The sequence below is a fragment of the Hemicordylus capensis genome, chromosome 4 (assembly GCF_027244095.1).
Source record: "Hemicordylus capensis ecotype Gifberg chromosome 4, rHemCap1.1.pri, whole genome shotgun sequence".
NCBI classification, from domain to species: Eukaryota; Metazoa; Chordata; class Lepidosauria; order Squamata; family Cordylidae; genus Hemicordylus; species Hemicordylus capensis.
The window spans coordinates 23,294,232-23,321,959 of record NC_069660.1 but is presented as its reverse complement, the minus strand read 5'-3'; the positions used below and the strand labels follow the sequence as shown (position 1 = coordinate 23,321,959).

The window sequence follows — 27,728 nt, the reverse complement described above, 5'->3', positions numbered from 1 at the left end:
AATGTATATAAATAAATGTATATAAATGTTATAAATAAATAATAATAAATAAAATTGACCCCAAGTTGCTGTTTGCCCTGTCAGTGAGAACATCCACATATATGCATTTTCCCTAAATAGCTCTAAGGATGGATTAATATTTTTCCTTATGAAAAGGAGGAGATGGTTAACCCCTCTGGCCCTCTTCCCCATTATGTGGTTCCAATATAAATTCATTCATTAATTTATCATATTTTAATACCACTTGATATGTACATCTCTAGGTGGCTTTTCTGTTGCTATTTTCACAAACATCTAAAGAGCAGGAAATTCTGCCACAGATCTTCATCTTGCCTAGCTGGTGCTCAGTAACATTGCTGTGTTCACTTAATCAAAAATATAGACCACATCGTGCTATTGATTTGCCTTGTGAATTATTCTCCTTCATGTAATGGCATCATGACATCCTCCTGGTGTTTTAATCTCTGGAGTGCTTCCGCTTCACACAAAGGTGAGGTGACAGAATATGCAACACTAGACAAGAAAGTTCTTCATTCTCACCCTGCATCGCTTTTCAATCAGACCACAGATGTTAGCAGAGCAGTGTAGGAATGTACAAACAGTTACATTTTGGGACTTCTGTGTTTTTCCTTGTGTCCTGTCAGGTCTGAACTAAGCAACATAAAATGAAGATGATTATGCACTCGTACAGACCATTTTTACTGCATATTCAAGCACCCTTTTTAGTTAGGGTTGCCATTTAGCAATAGCAATAGCAATAGCAATAGCAATAGCACTTACATTTATATACCGCTCTATAGCCAGAGCTCTCTAAGCGGTTTACAATGATTTAGCATATTGCCCCCAACATTCTGGGTACTCATTTTACCGACCTCGGAAGGATGGAAGGCTGAGCCACTGCATTTCCAGGTAACGCCAGGATTTTAAGCAAGTCATCAGGATTGCTTAGTCAGATTATTGTTGTTGTTGTTGTTGTTGTTTACACAGTCAGACAGGTGTTATTGACTGGTTTGTTTTATCCAAACATCGAGTCCTCCTGATGGACCTGGGATGGCTGGATTTTATTGTAAATGTTGTTGCTGTTATTATAGATATTGTCACAAAATATAGGCTGTTCCCAGTAAAGTTGCTTTTTGTAATTGGCTGATGGTGATTTCTGTGGCCCCTATGGTGTTGAGGTGCTCTTCAAGTTGTTTTGGAATTGCACCTAGGGCACCAATTGCCACTGGGATTGTTTTGGTCTTTTTCTGCCACAGCCTTTCAATTTCAATTTGTAGATCTTTGTATTTTGTGATTTTTTCTATTTCTTTTTCTTCTATTCTGCTATCCCCTGGTATTGCTATGTCGATTATTTTAACTTGTTTTTCTTTCGTCTAAAGTACAGTTATATCTAGTGTATTGTGTGGCAGATGTTTGTCTGTTTGTCGTCAGAAGTCCCATAATATTTTTGCATCTTCATTTTCTACCACTTTTTCAATTTTATGGTCCCACCAATTTTTGGCTACAGGTAGCTTGTATTTTTGGCAGATGTTCCAGTGTATCATCCCTGCTACCTTGTCATGCCTTTGTTTGTAGTCAGCCTGTGCGATCTTCTTACAACAGCTGATCAGGTGGTCCACTGTTTCATCTGCTTCTTTACAAAGGCAGCACTTGCTGTTTGTTGTGGATTTTTCTACTTTTGCTCTTATTGCATTTGTTCTTAGTGCCTGTTCTGCAGCCAGTATTAAACCCTCTGTTTCTTTCTTCAAGTTGCCATTCTTAAGCCATTGCCAGGTCTTGGTGATGTCTGATTTTCCACTTATATTGTGCAAATATTGACCATGCAGGGGCTTATTTTTCCATTTTTCTGCTCGGTTCTTGACTTGTTCTTTCTTGTAGGCCTGCTTTGTTTCATTGGTGTTGAATAGTTTCGCGTTCTTGACCATTTGAAGTGCATCTTCTTCACTGTCCTTGATATATTCTCCAAGGCCTCATTTCTCCTCCTCTACCGTTTGATGGACTTGCAGCATTCCTCTTCCACCTGAGCTGCGAGGGAGGTATAGCCTATCGACATCACTGCGGGGGTGCAGAGAATGATTGATGGTCATGATTTTCCTGGTCTTACGATCTAGCGTCTCTAGCTCTGCCTGGGTCCAGTCTATTATTCCTGCAGTGTATCTGATAACAGGTATAGCCCAGGTGTTTATGGCTTGTATGGTGTTCCCGCCATTGAGTTTGGACTTGAGGATTTCTCTAACTCTCCTGATGTATTCAATTCCAATTTTTCGTTTAACTTCAGTGTGTGCGACGTTATCAGCCTGGAGAATGCCCAAGTATTTGTAAGGTTCTTTCTCTTCCAGGTTCTTGATCTTGCTTCCATTGGGCAGTTCTATTCCTTCTGTTTTTGTTATTTTTCCTCTTTTCATTATTAATGCAGCACACTTGTCTAGTCCAAACTCCATTGCTATATCGCTACTGAATATACGGACAGTGTTTAGCAGTGATTCGATTTCTGACTGGGACTTTCCATACAACTTCAGATCGTCCATGTACAGCAGATGGTTGATTTGACTTGATGTTTTAGATGTTTGGTATCCGAGGCCTGTTTTATTTAGTATCTGTGAAAGTGGGGTCATGGCGATTACAAACAATAGAGGGGATAGTGAGTCCCCTTGGAAAATACCTCTTCTAATGCTAACCTGTCCAAGTGCCTCGCCATTGATTGTTAACTGTGTACTCCACATGCCCATTGCTTTTTTAAATAAATATCTGAATGTTTTTGCTGACACCAGTTGTTTCTAAACATTTTAGTATCCATGTGTGAGGCAATGAATAGAAGGCTTTCTTGTAGTCAATCCATGCAACACTTAGATTTGTTTTTCTTTGTGAGAGATTCACAATAAGTAATCCCCTGAAGAATGTTGCCTTTATTTTTTGTCAGCAGGGGATCTCTATAGGGCACCTGAGAGGTTAGCTTGATTTTGATGTAAATCACTGCCTACCTGTGCATTGTAATGTTTAAGGTTTTTGGCTTTATAGTGCAATCCATTCTATGCATGCCTACTTGGAAGTAACATTGGTTTCAATCAGATTTTCCTCCCAAGTAAGTGTGTATAGGATTGTGGCCAAACTGAAAAACTCAGTGTGATTTTTTAATATTTCAAACTTTGTGTAGTCTTCATTTATTTTTGTGGTACTTTGTGCTAGAAAATTATTTTGCCCTTGTAAATATCCAGAGGAAATACAAGTCAACTGGACAGTGCATCCATTAATTTGCATGGTATGCAAAATATTTGCAGGCTAATTTGCATAACATGTAAATTAGGGTGTCCGGATTTGGAGTGCTTGAATATGCCAACCCTAATTTTAGTACACATCTGTAAGGTTAAGTGTGCTGTCGAGTCGGTGTCGACTCCTGGTGCCCACAGAGCCCTGTGGTTTTCCTTGGTAGAATACAGGAGGGGTTTACCATTGCCTCCTCCCGTTCAGTATGAGATGATGCCTTTCATCATCTTCTTATATCACTGCTGCCCGATATAGGCGTTCCCTATAGTCTGGGAAACATACCAGCAGGGATTCAAACTGGCAACATCTGGCTTGCTAGTCAAGTCATTTCCCCGCTGCACCATTATGAAGGTACATCTGTAGCTGATACCAATTCTTCCTGTACCAATCTCCTTTCCCAAGACCCATTGATTCCCTCAAGCCTGCCAATCTCCTCACCAATCTTCCCCCAGCCCCACCGCTTCTCTCTTTTAATCCCCACTGATCTCTCTGCTGATGGTCTTCCAAGCCCTACTATTCCCAATCCAGGCTCTGCCAATTCCCCCGGCAAACTCTTCTCAAGCCCTGCTGATTTCTCCCAATTTCCCCTCCCAAGCCCCTCTGATTCTCTTCACCAGCAATCCTTTATGTCAGGCCTACTCAACCAGAGGCATAACTGAGGTAGGCAGGCAGGGCACGTGCCCTGGGTGCCACTTGGTAGGGGGCACAACATTGCCATGTCACGTGGACGCCCGCACCGCCCCCACCCCACCCCCCAAATTTGTTCCTACTTGTAAAAGGATGAGGGGGGAGAACTTATGGAAAGGTTGGGCAAACAAAGGCAACCTCAAAACAGGTGGGGAAATCATGGGTTTTGGAAATAAATACTCTGAAATAAATCCCATTTAGGTTGGATCAAAAGGTGTCTTGTGTGAGTGAAAAGATAGTTTTGCTTGCACAAGACCCCCCCCCACCCGCCCTCGTTTCAGCCAATTGCTCCTCCTGCTACAGATCCCTGCCCCCCCATCTCATGCTATTTTGAGGAATTCTCTTACTTTCAACAACAGATTTTGAGGGGGCTAGGGTGGGTGGGTGTATAGGGCTTCAATCTTTACATACTAAGCCTCGAGTCGCCACAGCACAGAGTTATAGGTTTAGATAGATAAGGAGCGGGTTGGGCCAGGATGAAGAAGAGCAGGTTGCACACATGAAGGGAAGTTGTTGTTGCCCTACTGTATAAATGCATATTCAGCAGGCTAGTGAGTCTAACTAGCTCAGCATGAACTTTAAAACCAGACACAGCAAGGCACAATGGATTTCTTTTCTCTATACATGATTTTCTTCCCTGCTGGGAAACATTATAGCTTGTAGTCCAAGTGATTATTTATTTTATTTTATTTTATTTTATTTTATTTTATTTTATTTTATTTATTTATTTATTTATTTATTTATTTGTTTGTTTGTTTGTTTGTTTGTTTGAACAAACTTCTATATCATTTCTTTCCATTACCAGAATCATAGCACTTCATCTGCGCTTCTTGAGGTCCCCAAGTAACTACACATTCTCTTAAGTGCATCCTTGATTCTGATGCCCTTAGCTTTTGTTTACTAAATAGCAGCTATGTGGTATGGAGTAAGAATCTGTCTTGGGTCTGTGGCAAGGAAAAGCCACCGTCCCAAAATAGATTTTTACTCCAAAAGCCCCCTACCCCATGCTTTGCAGATGGCAGTTCAAGAAGGAGAGGAGAGCTGGTCTTGTGGTAGCAAACATGACTTGTCCCCTTACCTAAGCAGCATCCACCCTGGTTGCACATGAATAGGAAAATACAAGTTTTCTGAAAGATGCATGTCAGATGTTTGGGCGGCGGGGGGGGGGGCACAGGGGGGCACAGTTTCAGTGCTTGCCCTAGACGCCATTTTCCCTAGTTACGCCTCTGTACTCAGCTTTGGCCACCCAGCTGTTTTTGGATTACAACTCCCATAATGCCCAACCACAGTGGCCAATAGCCAGGGATTATGGGAGTTGCAGGCCAACATCTGCAGGAGGCCCAAAGTTGAGCAGCCCTGACAGTGACTTATATCATGATGGCAGCCAAGCCAGAAGCAGCAACCTTTGTTTCTGCTTCTCGCTGCACTCTGCTTTTTCAAAGGGAAGAGGGCAGCACAAAGTAGTTTAAAGAGGCACCCTGCTACTCTGTTCCCTGTCCTCTGGAAGGTGGGGTGGGGAAGGGAGGGTGGCAGCTATGGTTGCCAGACAGGCTGGATTGGGACAACACTGCTGCCAGGAAAGCTTTGTGTGGGTGGAGGGTGTGACTTGATGTAGGCAGCACCCAGTCCACTGCCTCTGCCAATACACCATCTGCCTTATCCAGTCAGCCATGATCATATGTTGAACCCTGGGGGCTTCCTTGCAGTCTGAGGGTGCTTCTGGACACAAACCTCTCCCTGGTGTCCTGGGTTGAGGCCGTGGCCAGAGGTGCCTTTTATCAACTTCGGCTGATACGCCAACTGCATCCATTTCTTGAGATAAATGACCTCAGAACAGTAGTACATCTGCTGGTCACCTCCAGACTTGACTACTCAATGCACTCTATGTGGGACTGCCCTTGTACGTAGTCCAGAAACTGCAGTTAGTCCAGAATGCAGCAGCCAGATTGGTCTCTGGGTCATCTTGGAGAGACCATATCACTCCTATCTTAAAACATCTACACTGAATGCCGGTAAGTTTCCAGACAGAGTACAAGGATTTGGTTATAACCTATAAAGCCCTAAACAGCTTGGGCCCTGGGTATTTAAGAGAACGTCTTCTTCGCTAGGAACTACACCGCCCATTGAGATCATCTGGAGAGGTTCGTCTGCAGTTTTCACCGGCTTGTCTGGTGGCCACTCAGGGACGGGCCTTCCCTGCTGCTGCCCTGAAACTTTGGAACATGCTCCCTGCTGAAATAAGAGCCTCCCCATCTCTCAAACTTTTAAAAGGGCAGTCAAGATGCATTTGTTCACCCAAGCTTTTAACTAGGTACTGTTTTAATTGTGTTTTAATAGTTTTAACTTTTTAATTTTAATTGTTGGAATGTTTTAATCTTTTATTGGCTGTCTTTATTGTTTTGTAAACCACCCAGAAAACTTGCATTTTGGGCAGTATAGGAATGTATTAAATAAAACAAATAAAGAAATACATACATACATACATACATACATACATTCAATCAATTCTTAACCCACACCAAGACGAATGAAGCACTTGCCCAACAAAGCTGCACTAGTGCAAGAAGACTGTCGCTTCATAATTGGGGACTTCAGAATTGCATTTTTCTCTTCTTCTGCCAAAGATTCCTGCAAAACATACAAGGGAGGCCACCAGTTGTGCACCTTGCGCTTATGCACATGCACTAACGCAACACTGGTTGTGATGCACACTCCAGACATAGCACCACTGCAACACATTTTCACAAGAGGATTGGTGCCTCCCAAGATCTTGAGCAGAAGTCTTTTTGAGCCTTGCTCTCTGAGATTCAGTGAAGAATGCCAGGGTTTGGACACCTTCTCAGTGCAAAGCATGTGCTCTACTGCTGAACTGCAACCCTTCCCATTGAACTGCAACCCTTCCCTCTGCTCTAGGCCCCAGCTTTCCCAGAAGTGAATTCTGCAACAGCTTCCAGTTGTATCTTCTCAGAACTGGTGGCTATGCAACCTTGGCACAACAGCTGTTGTTGGACTACAACTCCCATCATCCCCCCTTCCTCTAATTATTGTACCCAGGGTTGATGGAGATTATATTTCCACCAAAGCTGGCATCCCAAGGTTGCCTCTCCTTGCTCTGGACGATGCTCTCATCAGAAGCACTTCTGGTTACTGATCTCATGGCATTTCAGCACCTGATGAAAGCATGGCTGTTCAATCAGTCTTGTAGAGCTGGTTGAAAAATTCTTGATTTGATTGTAGGTGGATGTTTTTCTGTGAGAACTGTTTCTAATGGGTATTTTATTGATTTTCTCCATGGCTTGCGCAAACAAGCTGCAAAGAACGGCACACTTGCAAACAGCAGGATTCAGACATGGTTTTTAATGTGTTTTTGGCTGGCCTGTGCACTTTACCCCACTTGGATGGCCACTATGGCAACAGAAAAGCGACACCAAGTTGTTAAAACAAACAAATTGAGTTGAGTTTGTTATGGTCCAAGAACAGCATCAAAAATGTTAAATAAACAAGCAAACAAGCTCCCTTCCCAGGATGATCTATGAGATGCGAGTCATTATCCATTTCCTTTGGAGTAGAGCTGCAGATGGAAGAGACTTCTTGCTCATCACTGAAATTGGCAGGTTGCCGGCCAGTGAATCTTCCCTCCATAAATGTCTTCAGTTAATTAGCTAGCTAGGAAGCGCTTCTAGTGTTCACTTGAAGAGCCCTCTGGCCCCCCCTCCTCAAAAAAGATCTGCTAAGGCAGGGGTTCCTAGCCTTGGGTCCCCAGATGTTGTTGGACTACCACTCCCATCATCCCTGGCCACAGGGGATGATGGGAGTTATAGTCCAGCAACATCTGGGCACCCAAAGTTGGGAAGACTTTTGCTACGAAGAAAGAGCTCCATACTGCTGCTTTTCGTGACAGGCTGCACACCCACACCCACATACACACACATTATATTTCTGCAGCTTGTGTAAATGGCACAAATGGCAAAGAAACAAATGGCAGAGTTAGGAGGAGGAATTAGGTGGGTGCCCAAGGATGACTTTGTGCTTTGGAATTATTTTTCTTTCCGTTTCTTTTGCTTTTCCAAAACATGGCACTGCTATGGGCCATGGCTGAGGCCATTCTGAAGAAATTATGTGATTCAAATACTGCCACTCACGATAACAAGTGGAGAATGGTGAGAGAGCTGGCCAGCAAACTCTGGAGACAGTCACTTGCAGGAGCTCAAAGAATGCCTGCTCTTCTACAGAGAAGCATGAAAAATGAATGAATGTTTTCTTCCATAACCTGCCTTGTGAATACAAATAACCCTATCCAACCAGATAATCAGAGACTACAATAAGCATTGAGTGGTTTGCAAAGCCTGAAGCTTTGCAAAAGCCCTGATTTGAATCAGGGTTTATTTGATGGGGCACTTTAGGCACCTCCCTTCAAAGCCCTGATCTGAATCAGGGAGGGGCCTAAAGTGCCCAGTTGGCCCCCTCAAATGGATGCGGCACTGCATGAGATGTACATGTGTTGAGGATGGGTTCAACTAACTCACCAACAGCAATTACACAGATGAGGTGAATTTCAATGATTTCCCCTTCCCCTAGAAATCCCCTGTGCCACCTAAAAATACGTCCCCAAGGGTTGTATAACCCTTGGGGACATATTTTCCAGTGGCACAGGGCACTTCAGGGGGAAGAGGAGATCAGTAAAATTCACACACAAACACACACACACCCCACACAAGCACTGGTGCTGCATAAGTCAGGAACTCTTCAGTAGCATAGGTGCTTCTTCGGGATGTGCATAAATCCGGTTTGCCTGGTTCGAATCCAAATCATATTCAAACCGGACTGGGCATGTTCAGTTTTGGCACTCCCCAATGGGGGACCTGGTTCAGTTCAAATTCAAACTGGTTCGGGCCCAGTTTGGGGATGCCGGGTGCCAATAAATTTGTTTCTAAAAAAAGGTTGACTTGCTGCTGCTGAGGGCTTCTGCTGCCTCGGAGGTTACAGCTGCAGCTGTGAGGGGGTCTGTAGAGGCTCCCCCTCCCCTGCTGGTCTCTCCCCATCTCCCCATGGCCTGTTTTGGCCCACCTTGGGGACGTTTCAGCCCTGTTGATGCTCACAGCAGCCATTTTTGGGCCACCATGCATGCACATGGGCCATTTGCATGATACGAGATGTGACGGTTCAGTTTGTGGTTGTGCCCTTGAACCAAACTGGCTCAAGCTTGAACTGTATCAAGATCAAGCCGGTTCATACATCCCTCGTGCTTCTTCATGCAGCACAGGTCTCTGTAGGTCAGGATGTTAGCCTCTGAAGAAACTGATTTAAAAAAAAAAATTAAAAGGAACAATGGAGGATTCTTAATGCATCAATTCCACTTCAGAAACCTGATCAGGTAAGTCAGAACTATAAAATCCTAAAATAAATTCAGATGAAAACCATTTTGGAAGCAATCCTAATTAAGAAAAGGAGACCAGGAAAGCAGAGGCGTAACTATAGGGGGGGCAGGGGGGGCACATGCCCCGGGCGCCATCTTTTCTGGTCATGTGGGGGGCGCCGCCATGACAAATTTTTTAAAAAAATTTTTTTTAAAATTTTTTGTTAATACAAATGTTTCCTGCTCAGTGCAGCAGCACTGCAGCAGTCAAGGGAGCGCGTCGGCGCCCCCTCCCCCACGAGCGGTCCCTTCCGCGCTGCCCGTGCCCCCCCCCCATTGCTTTGCTGGCGCCTGGCGGCCAGTCAGTGGCCTGGCTTCGCGGCAGCGGCGGGCGCTTGTGAGGAAAAACCTAAGTATAATGTAGTATGTTGGGGGGGTGTGGGGGGCGCCATTTCAGTGCTTGCCCCAGGCGCCGTTTTCCCTAGATACGCCTCTGCAGGAAAGGAAGGGAAAGGAAAGGAATATCTCTTGCTTGTATGGAATGAACCAAAAGTTATACTTTAATCTAGGTCAAACTTTACCATTTTGTCTCAAAGGTTTCCCTGGGGTTCATGGGTAGCTAAAAGCATGTATCAAAAATGAATTCATTACTACCTATTAGCAGAAGGGTGTGAAAAAAAGTTTCCAAATGGCTAGTACAATAACAGAAATGACTAATCCATTCATTCACAGATAATTTGAGACTAATGGAGCTAAAGACCTAAATCAGCTCATCAAATGGTAGGATGTTAGGAATATAATAGAGATGAAGAACTTATTGCTAAACGGTTCATAAAGACCTGGTTCATAAGAGGATTTCCCCCCCACCACCACATTTAGGGATGACAGGGTTGTCATCTGAAAAATGTTTATTCCCAGAAACCAAGAGCATGATGACTTGCCCAATTGATAGATCATTGTAGAAACGGTCTGTCTGTGTGTGATCAAAGTCTTCTAGAGCAGAATCTAGCCTTCAGTCTCCCAGATCTCCTCCAAAATTCAGTGGATTCTCTCCTCCAAAACATTCATCTGTGTAAAGTGCTATGGACGTAGGTGGCACAATCAGAATAACTGACTTGGAATAATTGTAAAGTGCTATGGGCGTAGGTGGCACAATCGGAATAATTGAGTTGGTGAACAGGTAAAATCTGGAGTAGCTGTTCATTACACCCTCTGAGCAAGGCTGCCAAATTTTATGTTAGCTAGTGCAGCTATGACTATTAACAGCTTGATACATAGATATTAGTAGGTGATAATGAGTCTGTCAAGATAGCAATCAATTGCAGACGTTCCCACAAGTGGCCAGCATGATCTGACTGGCTGTACAGACAGACCCACAGATTTTTGCTCTCTTCTCTTCTGCAGTCATATTTTCTGGCCGCACTTCAAGCAGGGAGCTTGCAAAATTTTGGCAGTTCCACCTGCTGGCCAGCTAGGGGTCTAGCTATAATTGAGCAAATGGGGTCAAAGAACCTGCCCCCCTCCAGCTCCTGAGGTGCCCCCTTCATTATCTCCCTTACTCCAAGGGGCCGCCAGAGAGATGGCCGAACATGGGGCCCCTCTCCCCTAGCTGTGGCCATCTCTTCCATTCCGTTATTTTAACCCACCCTTTTCCTAACTACTTTTGTGGCAATCGTGAGTCAATCCCTAAATGCAAGAATTGGCCAGAAGGTAGCACTGCAAAATTGTGTGAGCTCCCTGGTTGACAAGTGGCCAGAGAATAAGAAGGTAGAAGGGGAGCAAAAGACTGCAGGTCACCCAGCCAGATTGTGATGACGGCATGCAGAGAAGCCCACCATTTACTGCAGGTTGGGCAGACCCAATGTTTATCCCCGTGCTGTGAAAAGCTTTGCTTGCTGATTCCTACAGATCAAACTGCGGTCATAGGCTCCATCTGGCAAGCAGAGAGCAGGGGAAAACAAGATTGTAATAGATGCTTCATTGTTGCCCTGCCTTTAAAAGGCAGGGAGAGTCACTCCAGCCGCACAGCCAACACAGTGCGGGCTGATTTCAGTCCCAAACGGGGCCGCGTAGCCCAGTTTGGGAGTGAAATAACGCCCCACCCCCCGCGCCTGATGTCAGATGTCACGGTGTGTGTCTGGGGCCACGAAGCGTGGCCCCTGGGGGTGGCGGCCCAGGTTCTTTGAACCCATTAGCCCAATGGTGGCCTCGCTCCTGCTTCCTCCCTGGTCCCTCTGTGCCACTTTCAAAGGTCACCAGAGTTGGTATTGAAAGGGGGCTGGCCCCCACCAGGGTCATGGGGCCTCGTCATTTGGTGCCTCATCTTGGGCACAGCAATCCTTGGGCTGCCCCGGGGTTGTAGAATGCCAAAGTTACAAGTAGCATGAACGCAGCTAGGTGTCACTCTCTCCCACTGAAATCTCCTACTGTTGTGCACCTTTTCAAATTGCCTACAAAACAAGAAACTCAAGGCCTACCTGTCTGATATTTAGCAGGTCTGCTCCTTCAAAGGGATTGTAAAATGTCTAAGAATTTCATGCCAATAGCAAGGAAAAGACAGTCGTTACAGGCAGTCAAACAGCTTCCGGGTCTCGCTCTCTCCCACTGAAAGCAATGGAAAGCTTATAATATTGTGCACTTTTGTAAGTCAGGATGTCAGCCATTCAGTTTGGGGATTCTTATTTTGGACTCATGATATTATGTTAGGCTGCTGATTCTAGATACCAGCTTATTGTGACTGGGGATGATGGGAGTTGTAGTTCAACAACAGCTGGAGAGCCAAGGTTGCCTACTTCTGCCCTAGAGATTGCTGGAGCCAGCATATATCCCCAAACCAACATCTAAGGCAACCAACTTGCATGTCATGGCAAAGCTGCCCTTGCCCACAGTTCTGACCCCGTGGTTCCTAGTTTGTGGGCTCCCACTCAACAGCTGCTTATGGTTCATCTAAGAAACATTTTTTCTCATCCCTGCCGATGTCTGAAATGCCATGGTTTAACTCATGCAGCAGGCTGATTGGGCTCCCACACCACTGAAGGTGCTTTATTCACCTTCCTAATGAACTCAGCAGAATCCAAACAGCCAGCAGGATTTAATCTGGTTGCTCAACATACAAACAGGTTCCTGAAAGATATTTCTTTTAGCTGAAAAGGCTTACTTGCTTTCACTGGAGAGAAAGACTAGTGCACAGAACATCATGGACTAAGGAATGTTTCTCCCTGCTGCAAGTGTTATTTACCTTGATAAAAGATAACAATCGAAGAAAACGATGCCCGACCATTGCAGCATCTTATGCTACAGGCCTTTTACAAAAATAAAAGTCTCTGATATGACCAATTCCAGTCTACCTTATTACTATAGCCTAGAGAAAGTGATGGGTGTGTGTGTGTGTGTGTGTGTGTGTGTGTGTGTGTGTGTGTGTGTGTGTGTGTGTGAGAGAGAGAGAGAGAGAGAGAGAGAGAGAGAGAGAGAGAGAGAGAGAGAGAGAGAGAGAGAGAGATTCAAATAACAAAAGGCAGCTTTGGAGAATCACAGATGCTTTTTGAGCATCAGGCTGTGGCACAGCATTGGATGTGTGTGCCCATAAAGAGCTGTTTATTGCACTGTTTTGAAGCTGGCTACCCCTACCCAAACTTTCTCTGCCTTTCCCCACCCCCCAACTCCCCCAGCAACCAGTGTGGTGGCTGCACATATAGATTTCCACAGGGACCCATATGTGGCCTGCTGCTGCATGTTTAACTTTATGGGTCATGGCAAATGGATATAAAAGGCAAAGTGAGATGGAGAGCTATCACTTTCCCTTCATCCCAATGAACTCCATGGTGTTGCAAGGCAACCAGGGATGGCTGGGAGGCATTGATCTGAAGGTCTGTAACTAAGCAGCTTCGCCAGCTGGCTGCTAATAGGCTCTTGTAGAAAGAGGAGTGGATTTACATGGCCTTCAGGCATGCGGTATCTATTTATGATTATATGGAAACATAGGAAGCCGCCTTCTACTGAATCAGAACATTGGTCCATCTAGCTCAGTACATAGCTGAATCAGGCACAAGGCCCCTCTAGTCCAGCATCCTGTTTAACACAGTGGCCCATCAGATGCCACTGGGAAGCCCAAAAGCAAGAGGTATGTGCATGCCCTCTCTGCTGCTCTTGCTCCCCTGCAACTGGTACTCAGAGTCGTCCTGCCTCTGAGGCTGGAGATGGCCCAAAGCCATCAGACTAGTAGCCATTGATAGACATGTCCACCATGAATCTGTCTAAGCCCCTTTCAAGCCATCCAAGCTGGTGGCCATCACCACATCCCATCGCAAAGAATTTCATAGATTAATTATGCACTGTGTGGAAAAGTACTTCCTTGTGTCAGTCCTAAATTTCCTGACCTTCAGTTTCATGGGGTGACCCCTGGTTCTAACGTGAGAGAGGGAGAAAAATTTCTTACTGTCTACCCTCTCCAATCCATGCATAATTTTATACATTTCAGTCATGTCTCCCCTTAGTCACCTCTTTTTGGAGGCAAAGAGCCCCAGATGTTGTAGCCTAGCCTCATAAGGAAGGTGCTCCAGGCCCCTCATCATTTTGGTTGCCCACTTCTGCAACTTTTCCAGTTCTCTAATATCCTTCTTAAGATATGGTGACCAAAGCTGTACGGAATACTCCAGATGTGGCCTCACCATCGAGTTGTATAAGGGGATTATAATATTAGCATTTTTATTTTCAATCCCCTTCCTAATGATTCCTACCATGGAATTAGCTTTTTTCACAGCTGCCGCACACTGAGATGACACTTCCAATGAGCTGTCCAGCATGACCCCAAGATCTCTCTCCTAGTCAGTCACCGACAGCTCAGATGCCATCAGTGTATATGTGAAGCTGGTGTTTTTTGCCCCACTGTGCATCACTTTACACTTGTTTACATTGAATGCATTTGCCATTTTGCTGCCCACTCCCCCAGTTTGGAGAGATCATCTGGGAGTTCCTCACAATCTGTTGTGGATTTCACTACCCTAAATAGTTTAGTGTCATCTGCAAATATGGCCGGTTCACTGTTCACCCAACTTCTAGATCGTTTATGAACAAGTTAAAGAACACTGGTCCCAGTACCGATCCCTGGGGGACCCCACTTCCTACCTACCTCCATTGTGAAAACTCTCCATTTATTCCTACTCTCTGTTTCCTGTCCTTCAACAAGTTACCAATCCACACATGAACCTGTCCCTTTATTTGATGACTGCTAAGTTTACTCAAGAGCCTTTGGTGGGGAACTTTATCAAAAGCTTTTTGGAAGTCCAAGTATACTATGTCAACTGGATAACCTTTATCCACATGCCGAGAGGTTAGTGAGGCAAGACTTTCCTTTGCAGAAACCATGCTGGTTCTCCTTCAGCAATGCCTTTTCTTCTATATGCTTAACAATTTTGTCCTTAAGTATACCTTCCATCAATTTACCCAGCACCGAAGTTAAGCTGACGGCCCTCTAATTTCCTGGGTCCCCACTGGATCCATTTTTGAAAATTGGAGTCACATTGGCTACTTTCCTGTCCTGTACAGAGCCTGATTGTAGGGACAGATTATATAGTATTGTCTACACAAACTGGCAGCAGCTTCTCCAAGCCTACAGGCAGGAGACTCTCTTAGCCCTATCTGGAGATGGCAAGGAGGTAACTTGGAACCTTCTGCATGGAAGCATGCAGGTACTCTTCCCAGGGATGCCCCATCCCCTAAGGGGAATACCTTTCAGTGCTCATATGGAGTATCCCATTCAAATGCAAACCAAGGCAGGCCCTGCTTAGCAGAAAGAGCAACTCATGCTTGCTACCACAAGACCAGCTCTCCTGGTTGACAGATTTTAATATTTTCATTGATTGAAACTATTTAATGCCACTGAACAAACTTACAGGGTGGCTTATAACTGCTATTTACAAAGAAAGAAAGAAAGAAAGAAAGAGAGAAAGAAAGAAATCAAGAAAGAAATCAAGAAAGAAATCAAGAAAGAAATCAAGATGCAATTTTAAAAGCAGGGCACCAGGGCAAATCAGTAGGATAGAACCAATTGAATGATATCTTTTAAAAGTCTGGATTAATAAAAGGATATTTAGCCAGCACTGACAAGACATGGGGATTTGGTGCCAATGAGCTTCCTTAGGGAGAGCATTCCACAGTAGAGATGCTAAAAGAGACGGCCCTTTCCCCTTTCTCCAGCCACCTAGAGAGGGCTTCAGAAAAGGACCTTAGAAAGGTCCATGTCAGGAGTCAGGAGTTCTTTAGACACTAGGGTGGCTGCAGCCCTTAAAGACATTACAAATCCTTGAGAAAGAGGAGAGGGTGGGGAAAGGGCAGGTCCTGTCAGACCTGACAGGAATGTCAGAACTTCAGTGGAGCTCCACATTGACAGCAGGAGTTGAGCAAAAGTTGCAAAGTCTGTCAGAGTTCACACTGCTGTCGGTGCAGAACTGCATCTGAACATGCCTGTCAGGGTGGCACAACTTCACAGCCCTAACAGATAGAGGTATATTGGGATTGAGGGCAGAGGAATCAAGGGAATGCCCACAGAGAACTCTGATGCTAAGGACAAAGATGTGACCGTGGATGGGAAGTCAGCATGTATGTTTATACCAGGGCAACCTTGGCTCTCCAGCTGTTTGCTCTTAGCAATCCAGGTGTTGGAGAGCCACTGACTGCATCTCCACTGATCTCCACTGGCTGGGGATGATGAGAATTGTGGTTCAGCAACAGCAGGAGATCCAAGGTTTTCTAACCCTGGTTTTCTAACCCTGGTTTTCTAAACATTCAAAATCACAGAAAATTGTTCATTGCCGGGCTAGGCTTGGTTTGGAAAGTTCAAATAGGCTAAAAGTCTGATCTAATACTAATAAAAGCCTGCTCTAATACTTAGTTTAAGATATAGACGACACTCCAAGAATATAAAGGAAACCTGTCGTATATTGTGTTTGTTCTGGATGTTAACCTCTTAGTAATAGGCTTTTTGCTCCCTTGGCAACTAGAGAATTAATCAAGGCTACACCTTACATTGTGTCAGATAGCAGACTGAGCTTCAAAGACTACTTGAATTATTAATGTGAAACCATTTTGTTTAAAAAAATTTTTTAATTATTTTCCTTAGTGTAGTTTAATAAAAACAAGTCTCAAGCAAATGTGCGCCACCAATTTTATACACACTATTCCCAAGATGAAGCACTGCATTTAAGCACTGAGCTTCTGTGGACTGTTCATTGTTGAAAAGGGAAAAGATACAACTTTAGAGAACATTTTTAACATGAACTTTATTAAACAAATATTGTTTTTCTAGAAACAATTATTCTACTTAGGCCACTTCGATATGGCAAGAAAGTGCTGGATATGCAAAGCTTTCTCTTGTGCAAGTTCCAAGCACAATTTTATTCTCCATATACAAGCTGCTGCAGGTTTCCATGCTAGGGCTGTGCACGGAACCGGCTGGTCCAGTTCGATTCAAGTCCAAACTGGACCCAAACTGGACCAGGCCAGTTTGGTCTGGAACCCCCATGAACCCCCCCCCAGTTCGATTCAGTCGGGGGGGGTCCGCGAGCTTGCTTTATTTATTTATTTATTTATTTATTTATTTATCAAACTTATCCTCTCTGAGGGAGTTGTCCGAGGTGGCGGGGGGGGGATCTGTGGAGGTTCCCCCTCTCCCCACTGGCCTCCCTTAGTAAAAAAATGAACCAGGCCACGCAGAGGCCTGTTGCGCAGGTGCAGCAGCTTCCAGAATGGTCCCCTCACCGGGGAGGAAAGGCCAAAAACCGGCTGAAGAATGGTCAATTTTTTTACTAAGGGAGGCTGGCAGAGGAGGAAGAACCTCCGCGGGACACCCCTCCCCTGTCTCAAACAACTCCCCCAGAGGTAGTATTGGGGGGGGGATTTTAAGGACATGAAGCCCCCAAACGGGGTGGGGGGAGTTTGGCCCCAGGTTGGACCGAACAGGAGGTGGTTCGGTTCAACCATGAACAGTCAAACCAAACGTTCGACATTGAACCTGTTTGTACATCCCTATTCCATGCTTCCTAGCTCAATAGCTCAATCTTACCCTCTGTATACATGCTGAGTAGGGAACTTGTGCAACTTTTGCAGTACTACCTGCTGGCCAGTTCTTGCATTCCGGGAAGAAGCCACCCATTTGCCCAGTAACCACAAAAGTAGAAATGGAAAGGGGATCATGGGGTACAAGATCTTACAAGCAGGTGGAGCTGCAAAAAATTGCACAAGGTCCCTACTTAGCATATGTACAAAGGATAAGATCATGCTAGGAAATAGCATGGAAGCCTGCAGCAACATGTGTAGGGGGGGTACAATTGTACTTGGATTTTGTAGAAAGCTTTGAATGTCCCACAGTCTACGGACATATGAAAATGGCCTTAAATGGTCCTTAATTAGAAGTTGCTATCATGGACAGGGAAACTGACAGGCACAATTTTGTTCTGCCCTTAAGTTTTTCCCCTCTGTAGCTAATTGCTGCTTCAGAGTTGCTGATTTGGAACTGGGTTATGGTATAATTAGCCCCACCCCCTACCCTGTTGTATCACACCAATTTCACACATACCGCACACACATACCATACACACAGAGAGAGCTGCTTTTCGACAACAAAAATCATTCTGGGAATTCCAAACACAGATAGCCCATATCACATCTAGTTTGGTACCTGTATGTTTTCCCATGTATGACTAGCAGATTGGGGGAGAGTGATTTGCACTGGAGGAAAGGGTTACCCTCCACATCCCATGCATTTAGGCCATGATTTAAATCAGGCTCCCTTGCAGCTACTTTTAGGAAATAAAAAGATATCATGAGGTCCAGTCATGGATTTCCTGCATCCTGTGTCATTTGGCCCTAAGGTAGGAATGTCTGTTGAATTTGGCCTGTACCCTAGTAATATTATTATCCTCCATGTATCCTGCTGGACTATAAAGAATCTTCAGAGTTGTGAGATTTTCCCTCAGAAATAGTTGCCACATGGCTTATGTGGCATCCATATGCATGTAATGTGTAGCTGTGCTTCCAATATTAGGAACATCTCACTTCCCCTCAAGAGAAATGCAACCTGGAAATAAACCTTCTAGAATGTCTTGTTGTGTGCAAATTCATAAGGCGAGGGGGGAAAGAAAGAAAGAAAATGGTGGTGGTAGGTGGGCGGGGAAGAAAACAATGGCAGCAGCAGGTGGGCGGGTGAAGAAAACGGTGGCGGCGGGGGGCAGGCGAGCAATGAAAACGGTGGTGGAGGTGGGAGAACTAGAGGCACAGATGCTCTGCACCCAGCCCAGCTAGTTACCTTTAAAGCCCTGAATGGCTTAGATCCAGGTTACCTGAGAGATCACCTTTCTCTACAAGTACCCCACAGCTCGTTAAGATAATCAGGAGAGGGGTCCATCTTGGGGCGCCCTGGGATTGGGCATTCTCAGTTGTCGCCCCTGGGTTGTGGAACACGCTTGCCGTGGATATAAGAGGTTTATCTTCCTTGGAGGTCTTCAGGAGAACCTTCAAGACCCATCTTATTAGCTTGGCTTTTATGGTATCAAGTTTTAATCTGGTTTAAATGTATTTTGATTTTAACTGTTTTATTATGTGTTTTTTATTTTAATGTAAACCACCCTAGGAAGGACGGCATATAAACGGACTGAATGAATGAACTGAACCTGGGGCCTTCTGCATGCTAAGCAAATGCACTACCTCCAGGCTATGGCTCCATTCCTTGAAGGAAAGATAGGATACACCTTGTAATAAATAAGGATATGGTAATAATAACAATGTATTTATTGCATGCAAAATCAGTCTTCAGGAAAGGCTTTTATGGTTGCAAACAAATTGCCCTGCTGTGCTTTTCTAAAGTCACTTTCAGTTTCTTCCTGATCTGAGTGGAAAAGGTTCTTCTGATGACTGCTGGGTTTGTGCTGCCAAACCAATGTGCTAACAAATAATTGCAAGCTTCTTCAGCTCCCCGCACAGATCAAACTGCTGAAGGGGGCCCATGTAACATCCCAGCAAATTCTCAGAACATCCCTGAATTGTGCCAAATCTCCCCAGAGAGATATTAATTTACAGCTGCCACATTTGGAAGCTGCAATCTGACAGCCTTCTTCAGCGTAATGATGTGACTCCAGATGGCTGCTCCTTCCTGAGAGTTCAAGGGAATGTGATTGTTTCAAGCCCACAACTGAGGATGGGAGGACAATCTGGCATCATAAACAATTTCAGAGGAACAGCGCACAGCTCACAACATAAGAAGTGGATCAGACCCAAGGCCCATCTAGTCCAGCAACCTGCTTCACACAGTGGCCCACCAGAAGCTCACAGGTAAGAGGCGAGTGCATGCCCTCTTTCTTGCTGTTGCTCCCCTGCATCTGGTATTTAGAGGCATCTTACCTCTGAGGCTGGAGGTGGCCTATAGCCACCAGAGTAGTAGCCATTAATAGATCTGTCCTCCGTGAATTTGTCCAAGCCCCTTTTAAAGTCATCCAAACTAGTAGCCATCAGCACATCCCATGGCATAGAAATCTATCTATCTACCTGTCTGTCATATGTTTATACTGCCTGAAATGTACATCTCTAGGCAGTGTAAAAAAAATCAAAACAATATAAAAAGTCACAGATTAAAATCAACGAAACACAATAAAAACAATTGGATAAAACAGTTATTAAAACAAATTATTAGAATTAATTCTAATTAAAAGCCTGAGAGAACAGGTGAGTCTTGAGAGTCTTTCTGAAAAACAAACAGAAGGAGATGCTCTTATTTCAGTGGGCAGCTGAAATACGTTTATGTGCTGTGCTTTCATAATTATTAAAAGCATTCATGTGCTTTTATGAAATAATTATGTGCTGTGTGAAAAAGTACTTCCTTCTTTTGTTCCTAAATTTCCCAGCCTTCAGTTTCATGGGATGATCCCTGGTTCTAGTGTTGTGAGAGAAGGAGAAAAAAATTCTCTCTGTCCACTCTCTCCACTCCATGCCTAATTTTATACACCTATATCATGTCTCCCCATAGTCACGTCTTTTCCAAACTAAAAAGCCCCAGATGCTGTAGCTTTTCCTCATAAGGAAGGTGCTCTAGGCCCCTGACCATCTTGGTTTCACCTTTTCCAGTTCTACTGTGTCCTTCTTAAGGTATGGTGACCAGAACTGTATGCAATACTTCAAATGTGGCCACACCATAGATTTTATGGCCGCAAATGTGGCTGCACCATTATGATATTTGCAATTTTAATTTAAATCCCCTTGCTAATGATCCCAAGCATGGAATTTGTCTTTTTCACAGCTGCCATGCACTGAGTTGACATCTTCAATGAGCTGTCCACCACGACCCCAAGATCTTTCTCTTGGTCAGTCACTGATGGCTCAGACCCCATCAGTGAGTTGGGGGGTGGGGGGTTGTTCCAATATGCCTCACTTTACACTTGCTTACATTGAACTACATTTGCCATTTTGTCACCCAAACACCTAGTTTGAAGGCTCTAACTGCAAATAACCAAGCAAGAAGTGAAAGGAAGCAAATGACATATCACTCCCTGAGAGAAAAATCTCTCTCTTTTTTTTCTTCAAAGAAAAATAATACAGTATGTTCCAATATTTATTCATTTTTAAGAAACAGATTTCTTTTTGTCAGCTGCATCATTTGAGGCACCTTACACAGCCACTTTTTAGCTCCATGGCAGTGCTTATGGAATCTTCTGCCACAAGATGTTGAGACACCCACCAGCCTGGATGGCTTTAAGAAGGGCTTAGATAAAGTCATGGAAGATAAGTCTATCAGTGGCTACTCATCTGAGGGCTATAAGCCACCTCCAACCTAAGAGACAAGATGCCTCTAAATACCAGTTGCAGGGGAGCAACAGCAGGAGAGAGAAGGTGTGCCCTCATCTCTTGCCTGTGGGCTCCCCAGAGGCAACTGTACAGTTAGGCCACTGTGTGAAACAGGACGCTAGACTAAATAGGCCTTGGACCTGATCCTTCAGGGCTGTTCTTATGTAGGGTAGAGAAAGTGTTGTCAAGAGGGGATTCCTTTGCTCACTGTCTCTATCCCTAATACCCCTAGTGGTCTTTAGGGTTGCTGGTGCCAAGAGTCAATGCCATCAGGAGCTGCATCTCCAACAGTCCTGGTAGTGGCCCCTGACTGTGGAATGCCCTCCCTAAAGAGACCCATCTGGAGACCACCTTCTATACTGTAAGTGCCAACCTAAAACCTTCTTATTCCATCAGGCATTTGGCCTATACTTCTGTTGTTTATACTGGTTGCTGCTGGCTCTTATCAGCTTTACTGTTTTTTAATTATTTTTAGGTGTTTTATGCATTTTTAATTTGCACTGTCATTGATTGGATTTTAATGCTGTTTAATCTTTGTTTTTCTTCTTATTATACACTGGCCCATTGTCAGTTGGGTCTCAGATGGTATACAAAGCATATCCAATCCAATCAATCAATCAATAAGAGGACTGGGATTTGGAGAGGAGAGCTGGTCTTGTGGTAGCAAGCATGACTTGTCCCCATAGCTAAGCAGGATCTGCCCTGGTTGCATATGAATGGGAGACTTGATGTGTGAGCACTGCAAGATATTCCCCTCAGGGGATGAAGTCGCTCTGGGAAGAGCAGAAGGTTTCAAGTTCCCTCCCTAGCTTCTCCAAGATAGGGCTGGGAGAGATTCCTGCCTGCAACCTTGCAGAAGCCGCTGCCAGTCTGTGAAGACAATACTGAGCTAGATAGATCAATGGTCTGACTCAGTATATGGCAGTTTCCTATCTCACGGGTGACCCTTTTTGCATATTCATTCAGTCAGTCAGTCAGTCAACTTTAAATGCCTGGGTGAATAAATGTGTCTTTAAGACTTTTTAAAAGTTGTCAGAGATGGGGAGCTTATTTCAGCAGCTCATTCCAGCAGGGAGCTCAAATCCAGACTCTTCGGGCAGCAACAGAGAAAGCCCGTCCTAGTTTAGCCACCAGTTGAGCTGCTAACAGCTGTAGATGAACCTCTCCAGATGATCTCAATGGGCAATGGGACTAATAGTGAAGAAGATGTTCTCTTTTCCCTGAGTCTTTTGCTATGTGACATATTAGAAAGTAGGCACTGTTAGTTGAGCTTTCCTGGCTGTATGTTTGAAAAGCAAAGGAGGCCGCAGCACTAGATGTGGGCCCCAAAAGTAATACTGCCTAAGGTCCTTAGTCAAGCTTCTTCTCCCCAAATTCGTTATCCACAAGGTTAGTCTGTACTGACACTGAAAGCAGAAGTTGTCCAGTACATTGATTCACAGCACCCTAAAATTAGAACCATAATGATCTCCAAACCAGTAGAAAATTGACAGAGTGCAATTGGTTCAAGGTACATTATGTACCATGGAAACCACTTGGTATTTCTAACTGTCTGCATTTTCAAATTCCTGTTAAAGGGAGGAGAGCTGGTCTTGTGGCAGCAAGCATGAATTGTCCCCTTTGCTAAGTAGGGTCCTCTCTGGCTTGCATTTGAATGGGAGACTACATGTGAGTGCTGTAAGATAGTCCCCTTAGGGGATGGGGCCATATCTGAGTGGAAGAGCATCTACATGCTTGCTGGTTCCAGCTTCAATCCCTGGCATTTCCCAGTAGGGCTGGGGAAAACTTCTGCCTGTGACCTTGGGGAAGCTGCTGCCGGTCTGTGTAGACAATACTGAGCTAGATGGACCAATGGTCTGACTCAGTATATGGCAGTGTCCTATGTCTAATTATACCACTCCTGAGCTAGTTTGTGGTTTGTTCATGGAGCCCTTCAAACACAGCCCTCACCACATGGGAACGTCCCTCTCCACCACTTCTGAGAGCTGGATGCGGTCATCCCAAGCAGCCAGAGCATGAAACTCACTTCCAAGGCTGAGGGTCAGAGGTGCTCTTACCTCTGGGCCAAAGTCCAGGGCCTCCAAAGCCCCTGCCCCCCGCCCCCAAATCCTCTTTAGTCTGTCCCGGATTGTATGGTCACTCAGCCAAGCATGAAGATGCTTAATTTGCAAGGGAGAGGGGCCCTCCAAAGGCCTTTAGGTATTACCTAGGTGCACCTCTGCTGAGGGTATAAGAGGGGTTAGATTCACAAGACTAAGTGAAGCATGTCCTCGTGGAGCCTTTCAGTTCATGATCTCCTGGCCCAAAAGCTGTAACCATCAGTACTGTCTCAGAGGACGAATGCTCATAGTGATTTTTGGCAATATCTACACCTTTAGAGATGAGCCTGATTCAGACATTATACTGTACAAGTTTACAGATGTCTGTACACTTGTGCATGCGTTTGTGTGAGCGACAGTGCCTGTGTTCATTTTAAAAATGAACCTAGATACAGGCCATTCAAACACACAGTACAGATAGGAAGTGTACTTCTGTACCTGCGTTCAGCATAATATGTGAATGGCTGTACCTGCATACACTTTACATTCATTGTATGAGTGTAGAACAGAACATGTGAATGGGCCTATGGAAAATAGGTAATAGCATTGTTGCACTTACAGCATTCTCAGTGTTATCACCACCCTTCTTTATCCCTACCCCCAAACAATTAGGGTAAAATTGCAGTCATTTTTGCCAAGAGGAAGGCGTTAGGGCCAGGGTTAGGGACAGGCAGCAATGAACAAATTGTTGTACTCTTTCCATGGAATGATCTTTGGAGGACATTCCTGCCAATTTTCATTTTCATTCCGCTGACAGTATCAATGAAGTTTTATAGCCATTTTCATGATTTGAAAACTTGTAAAAGCTTTTAAAACACCATGGCGTATTTGGCCACTGCAGGCCAAACGGTCAGGACGATTAAAACATGGCATGAAAGTATTGCTATTGCTATAATCTATTTTCCATTTCCAGGGATGGAGACCTTGTCAAAAATCACCGTCTTCATTCATCCTACACAGATGGCACCAACCAGCTGGATCATGTTCTTTGTGCACCAATTTGTGAGCCATGAACAGTAGTAGGTATGTGCACAAGCCGAGGTTCATGCGCAAGTTTGGTGCTGAACCGGTTTGGGCAAGGGCTGAACCGGTTCGGCACGCCAAGGCGCTGCTGCAGGGGGAGGGGCAAGCAGCACCTTGCAGGTCTTTACCTGCTCTCCACCACTCCATGCAGCTTCCTACTGTGCTGGCTTCCCTCAACAGCCCACTTACGGTGTCCTTGCAGTGCACATGGTTCAGCAAATGGCTTCCGCGCCATGTGCAGAGTTCATGTGCATGCTGGCGCTCCAAGGCCACCTTGCACGGGCTGTTGAGGGGAGCGCCACTGGAGCAGGAAGCTGCATGGAGCAGTGGAGAGCAGGTATGGACCTGCTGTACTTCCTGTAAAAGGTGCCACTCATGGCTCCCCGCAAGGCAGCACCTTGGAGCACCGAACCGGTTCAGCCCTCTCCCGAACCGGTTCTGTGCCAAACCTGTGCACAGACCTCAGCTCATGCACATCCCTGAACAGTAGTGCAACTATTCAAATAAATAAATAATTCTAAGCATCCAGTGACGGATGTCTTCTTCCTGTATCTGCTCAAGGTCCCCTTTCGGAGCCTGGGTGGGGCATACCTTCACCTCCCAATCGGGCCTCATGGATGGGAGATCTTCAGCTGCCAGATAAGCATGCAATGCCAGACCTGAACTTCAACCCAGGTCTATCGTTGTGGTCACTCCTGTGGATTATTAGGGAGGGTCCACAGTAGGAGTGGGATCTCAACAAGGGGCTTTGGGTTCCCCACTGTTGGAGTTCCCTCAGGTGGGGTGTCATCTGGGGAGTGGCTCTGGTTATCTGGTTTGGAGGGCACAGCATCCTGATCTGTGCTGTGGGCTGCCGCAGGATCAAGTCACTCTTCCTCCTCAGAGAAGAAGGTCTCATAATCAGGGCCAAGGTCTGAGTGCCCGTGATGTCCCAACAAGGAGCCACATTCCCATGATCTCTACAGGGAAGCTAGTCAGTGATGCACCCATGCAGACCAGGCTGACCACATAAGCATTTTCCACCCAATGATCTGTGGGAAAGACCCATGCAATCAGCCCGGCCCACCTGGTTGCATCCGCCACACAAAGCCCTCATGCCCAATTAGTTAAGTATTTAAATTCATTTTGATGCCGTTCTTCCTGTATCTGAGTCAAAAGCGGCTCATGTCAAACAGTCAAACATAATGAGAGCATCAAAAAAATTACATAATTGGGAACCATCCGCTCCCAGGCAGCTGGGGGCTGTGTCTGAAAATCACTTATAGGAGGACAGAATCACACTATAATTTTCATTATGAAAAAAGCCTTTGCCACCAGAATTAATGCTAATACTATTTGTCTTTAAGCCCCAGGAATTCAGAAACATCCCAAGCTGTACTGCTGCTCTCTTATTGCAGAATCTATGGACATTTAATTATATGGGGGTGGGGGTTGGTCCTGTTATTTGTTTGTTAATAATCTAAAATATGAGAGGATCTGAGCCACACTTCCACTCCCCCCACCCCAGTCTTTGTTTTGCTATTTGCTTTTCATCACCAGTTAGGCTGCTGTTTAGATAAGATCTTTTTTTCTCCTGGAAGCTTAGTTCAACTCACTGCAATGAGTCTAAACCCTCTGTTCTCAAACTGTAAAAGTATGTGGGGGCATTACCCACTTCTTTAAATCATATATTGGAGAGCCAGCGTGGTGTAGTGGTTAGAGTGCTGGACTAGGACCGGGGAGACCCGAGTTCAAATCCCCATTCAGCCATGAAACTAGCTGGGTGACTCTGGGCCAGTCACTTCTCTCTCAGCCTAACCTACTTCACAAGGTAGTTGTGAAAGAGAAACCTAAGTATGTAGTACACCGCTCTGGGCTCCTTGGAGGAAGAGCAGGATATAAGTGTAATAATAATAATAATAATAATAATAATAATAATAAATGCCATTCTTCCTGTGCTGAAAGCCGCTCAGGCCAAACATAATAAAACATGTTGTCGACAATGGCCTTGATCCAGCAAATATATTGATCTGGCTGATATACTGTGCAGCAAACTACCTCTTCCAAGAGGAATGCTCACACACTGCTTCTGAGCCAGCTAAAAGCCCATCCGTGCAGCAATATATCCAAAAGTATGGCCCCTCACCAGTTATGATATTTATATTATTAATACAAAGATGGCACAAGGTAGACCTCCACCCCCCCCAAAAAATGAATTCCCTATGGCAGGTACTTTCTATTCCATTCCCATGTTAAGTCAACTGGAAGGAAAACCACCCAGAAATACATGGACTTTCTAGGATGGAGTGGTTTCTATCCCATTCCCATGTTATCTGAAATGTCTTAAGAGAAAATACCTGTTTCTCTCAGGAAACTTCAAGTTTCCAATGTTTCTCCTTGTAAGCACAATTGACCTTGAAAGAAACTGCTCCATGCCTATGAAGCAGTGCATTGTAAAGATGTGCAAATCAGTTCATGTTGGATCGATTTGAGCTCAACTCAATGTGAATCGAGTGAGTCAAACTCGAATTGAATTTCCCGTAGTCCTTGCTTATGAAACTGTGTGTTGTCACTGCTACATTTCTACTGCCATTAGGAATAATGGCAGTAGCAGCACAGCAACTCTGAAGAGCAGCTACATAGGCACGGAGCAGTTTCCACCTTCGAAAACTGCAAGGATGGGCTCCTGGCTGGCTCAGAAGCAGTGGGCACTCTTCCCTCTTTGATGGGTGACTTGCAGTGCAATATGCCAGCCACTCACGAGTAAAGCCCTGTATTGATGTTTGCCCCATGTGAGCACCTGAGGGGGAAGCCAGGTCATGGCCACTGGCCTCACCCCAACATTGGTTTGCTCATTGGCCATACCCCTCCCAAGGGTCTGTATGCTTGCCTTCAGTAGGAAAGGGTCCTGTGTATCCATTAAAAGATCCCATGTGCATAGAGAAGAGAGCTGGTCTAGGGAGGAGAGCTGGTCTTGTGGTAGCAGACATGAATTGTCCCCTTTGCTCAGCAGGGTCTTGTCAAGAGCCTCTCCATCTGGTGTCCAAGTCAAGGTCTCCGCCATGGCCGCTGGAAGTCCCTCGGCATCCTCTCTGGTCTACAAAGAAGACACAAGAGAAACTTTACTCAAAGTATCAGGTTCAGACAGTCTCCCCCACAAACTCAGTCCACTAACCAGATAGCATGGGTCCAGAGCAAAAGGAGTACAAGGCATTCCCCGGGGAGATGTTGCAGCTAGGGCAGTTGTCAGGACTCAGTCAGGTAGCAATCTGGAAAAGCCTGGGTCTCTAGAGGCCAAACACAAAGCTTTGAGATTCCTCTGAAAGACTGAGGCTCAGCTGCAGCAGGCTCAAAAGAGACTCTTTACTTCCAACAGTGTTCACTGCCTGCTGGCCTTAATTTATAGTGTTTTGACTAATGGGGTTCCTCTTCCGATCAGCTGCCAATGATTAAGCATTTATCTTGCTTGTTATGCAGTCTCTTTTTCCATC

At 45.0% G+C, this 27,728-nt stretch overlaps 1 long non-coding RNA gene across 1 annotated transcript in view; it reads left to right on the top strand.

The window, feature by feature from the left end:
• The window catches only part of LOC128324949 (uncharacterized), a 78,230-nt gene extending 56,762 nt beyond the window's left edge, over positions 1 to 21,468 (top strand). The window contains exons 2-3 of the long non-coding RNA XR_008307174.1: positions 18,933 to 19,071; positions 21,369 to 21,468. This is a non-coding gene — a long non-coding RNA (uncharacterized LOC128324949). The remainder of the gene's footprint in view (positions 1 to 18,932; positions 19,072 to 21,368) is intronic.
• Positions 21,469 to 27,728: the final 6,260 nt, after the last annotated feature.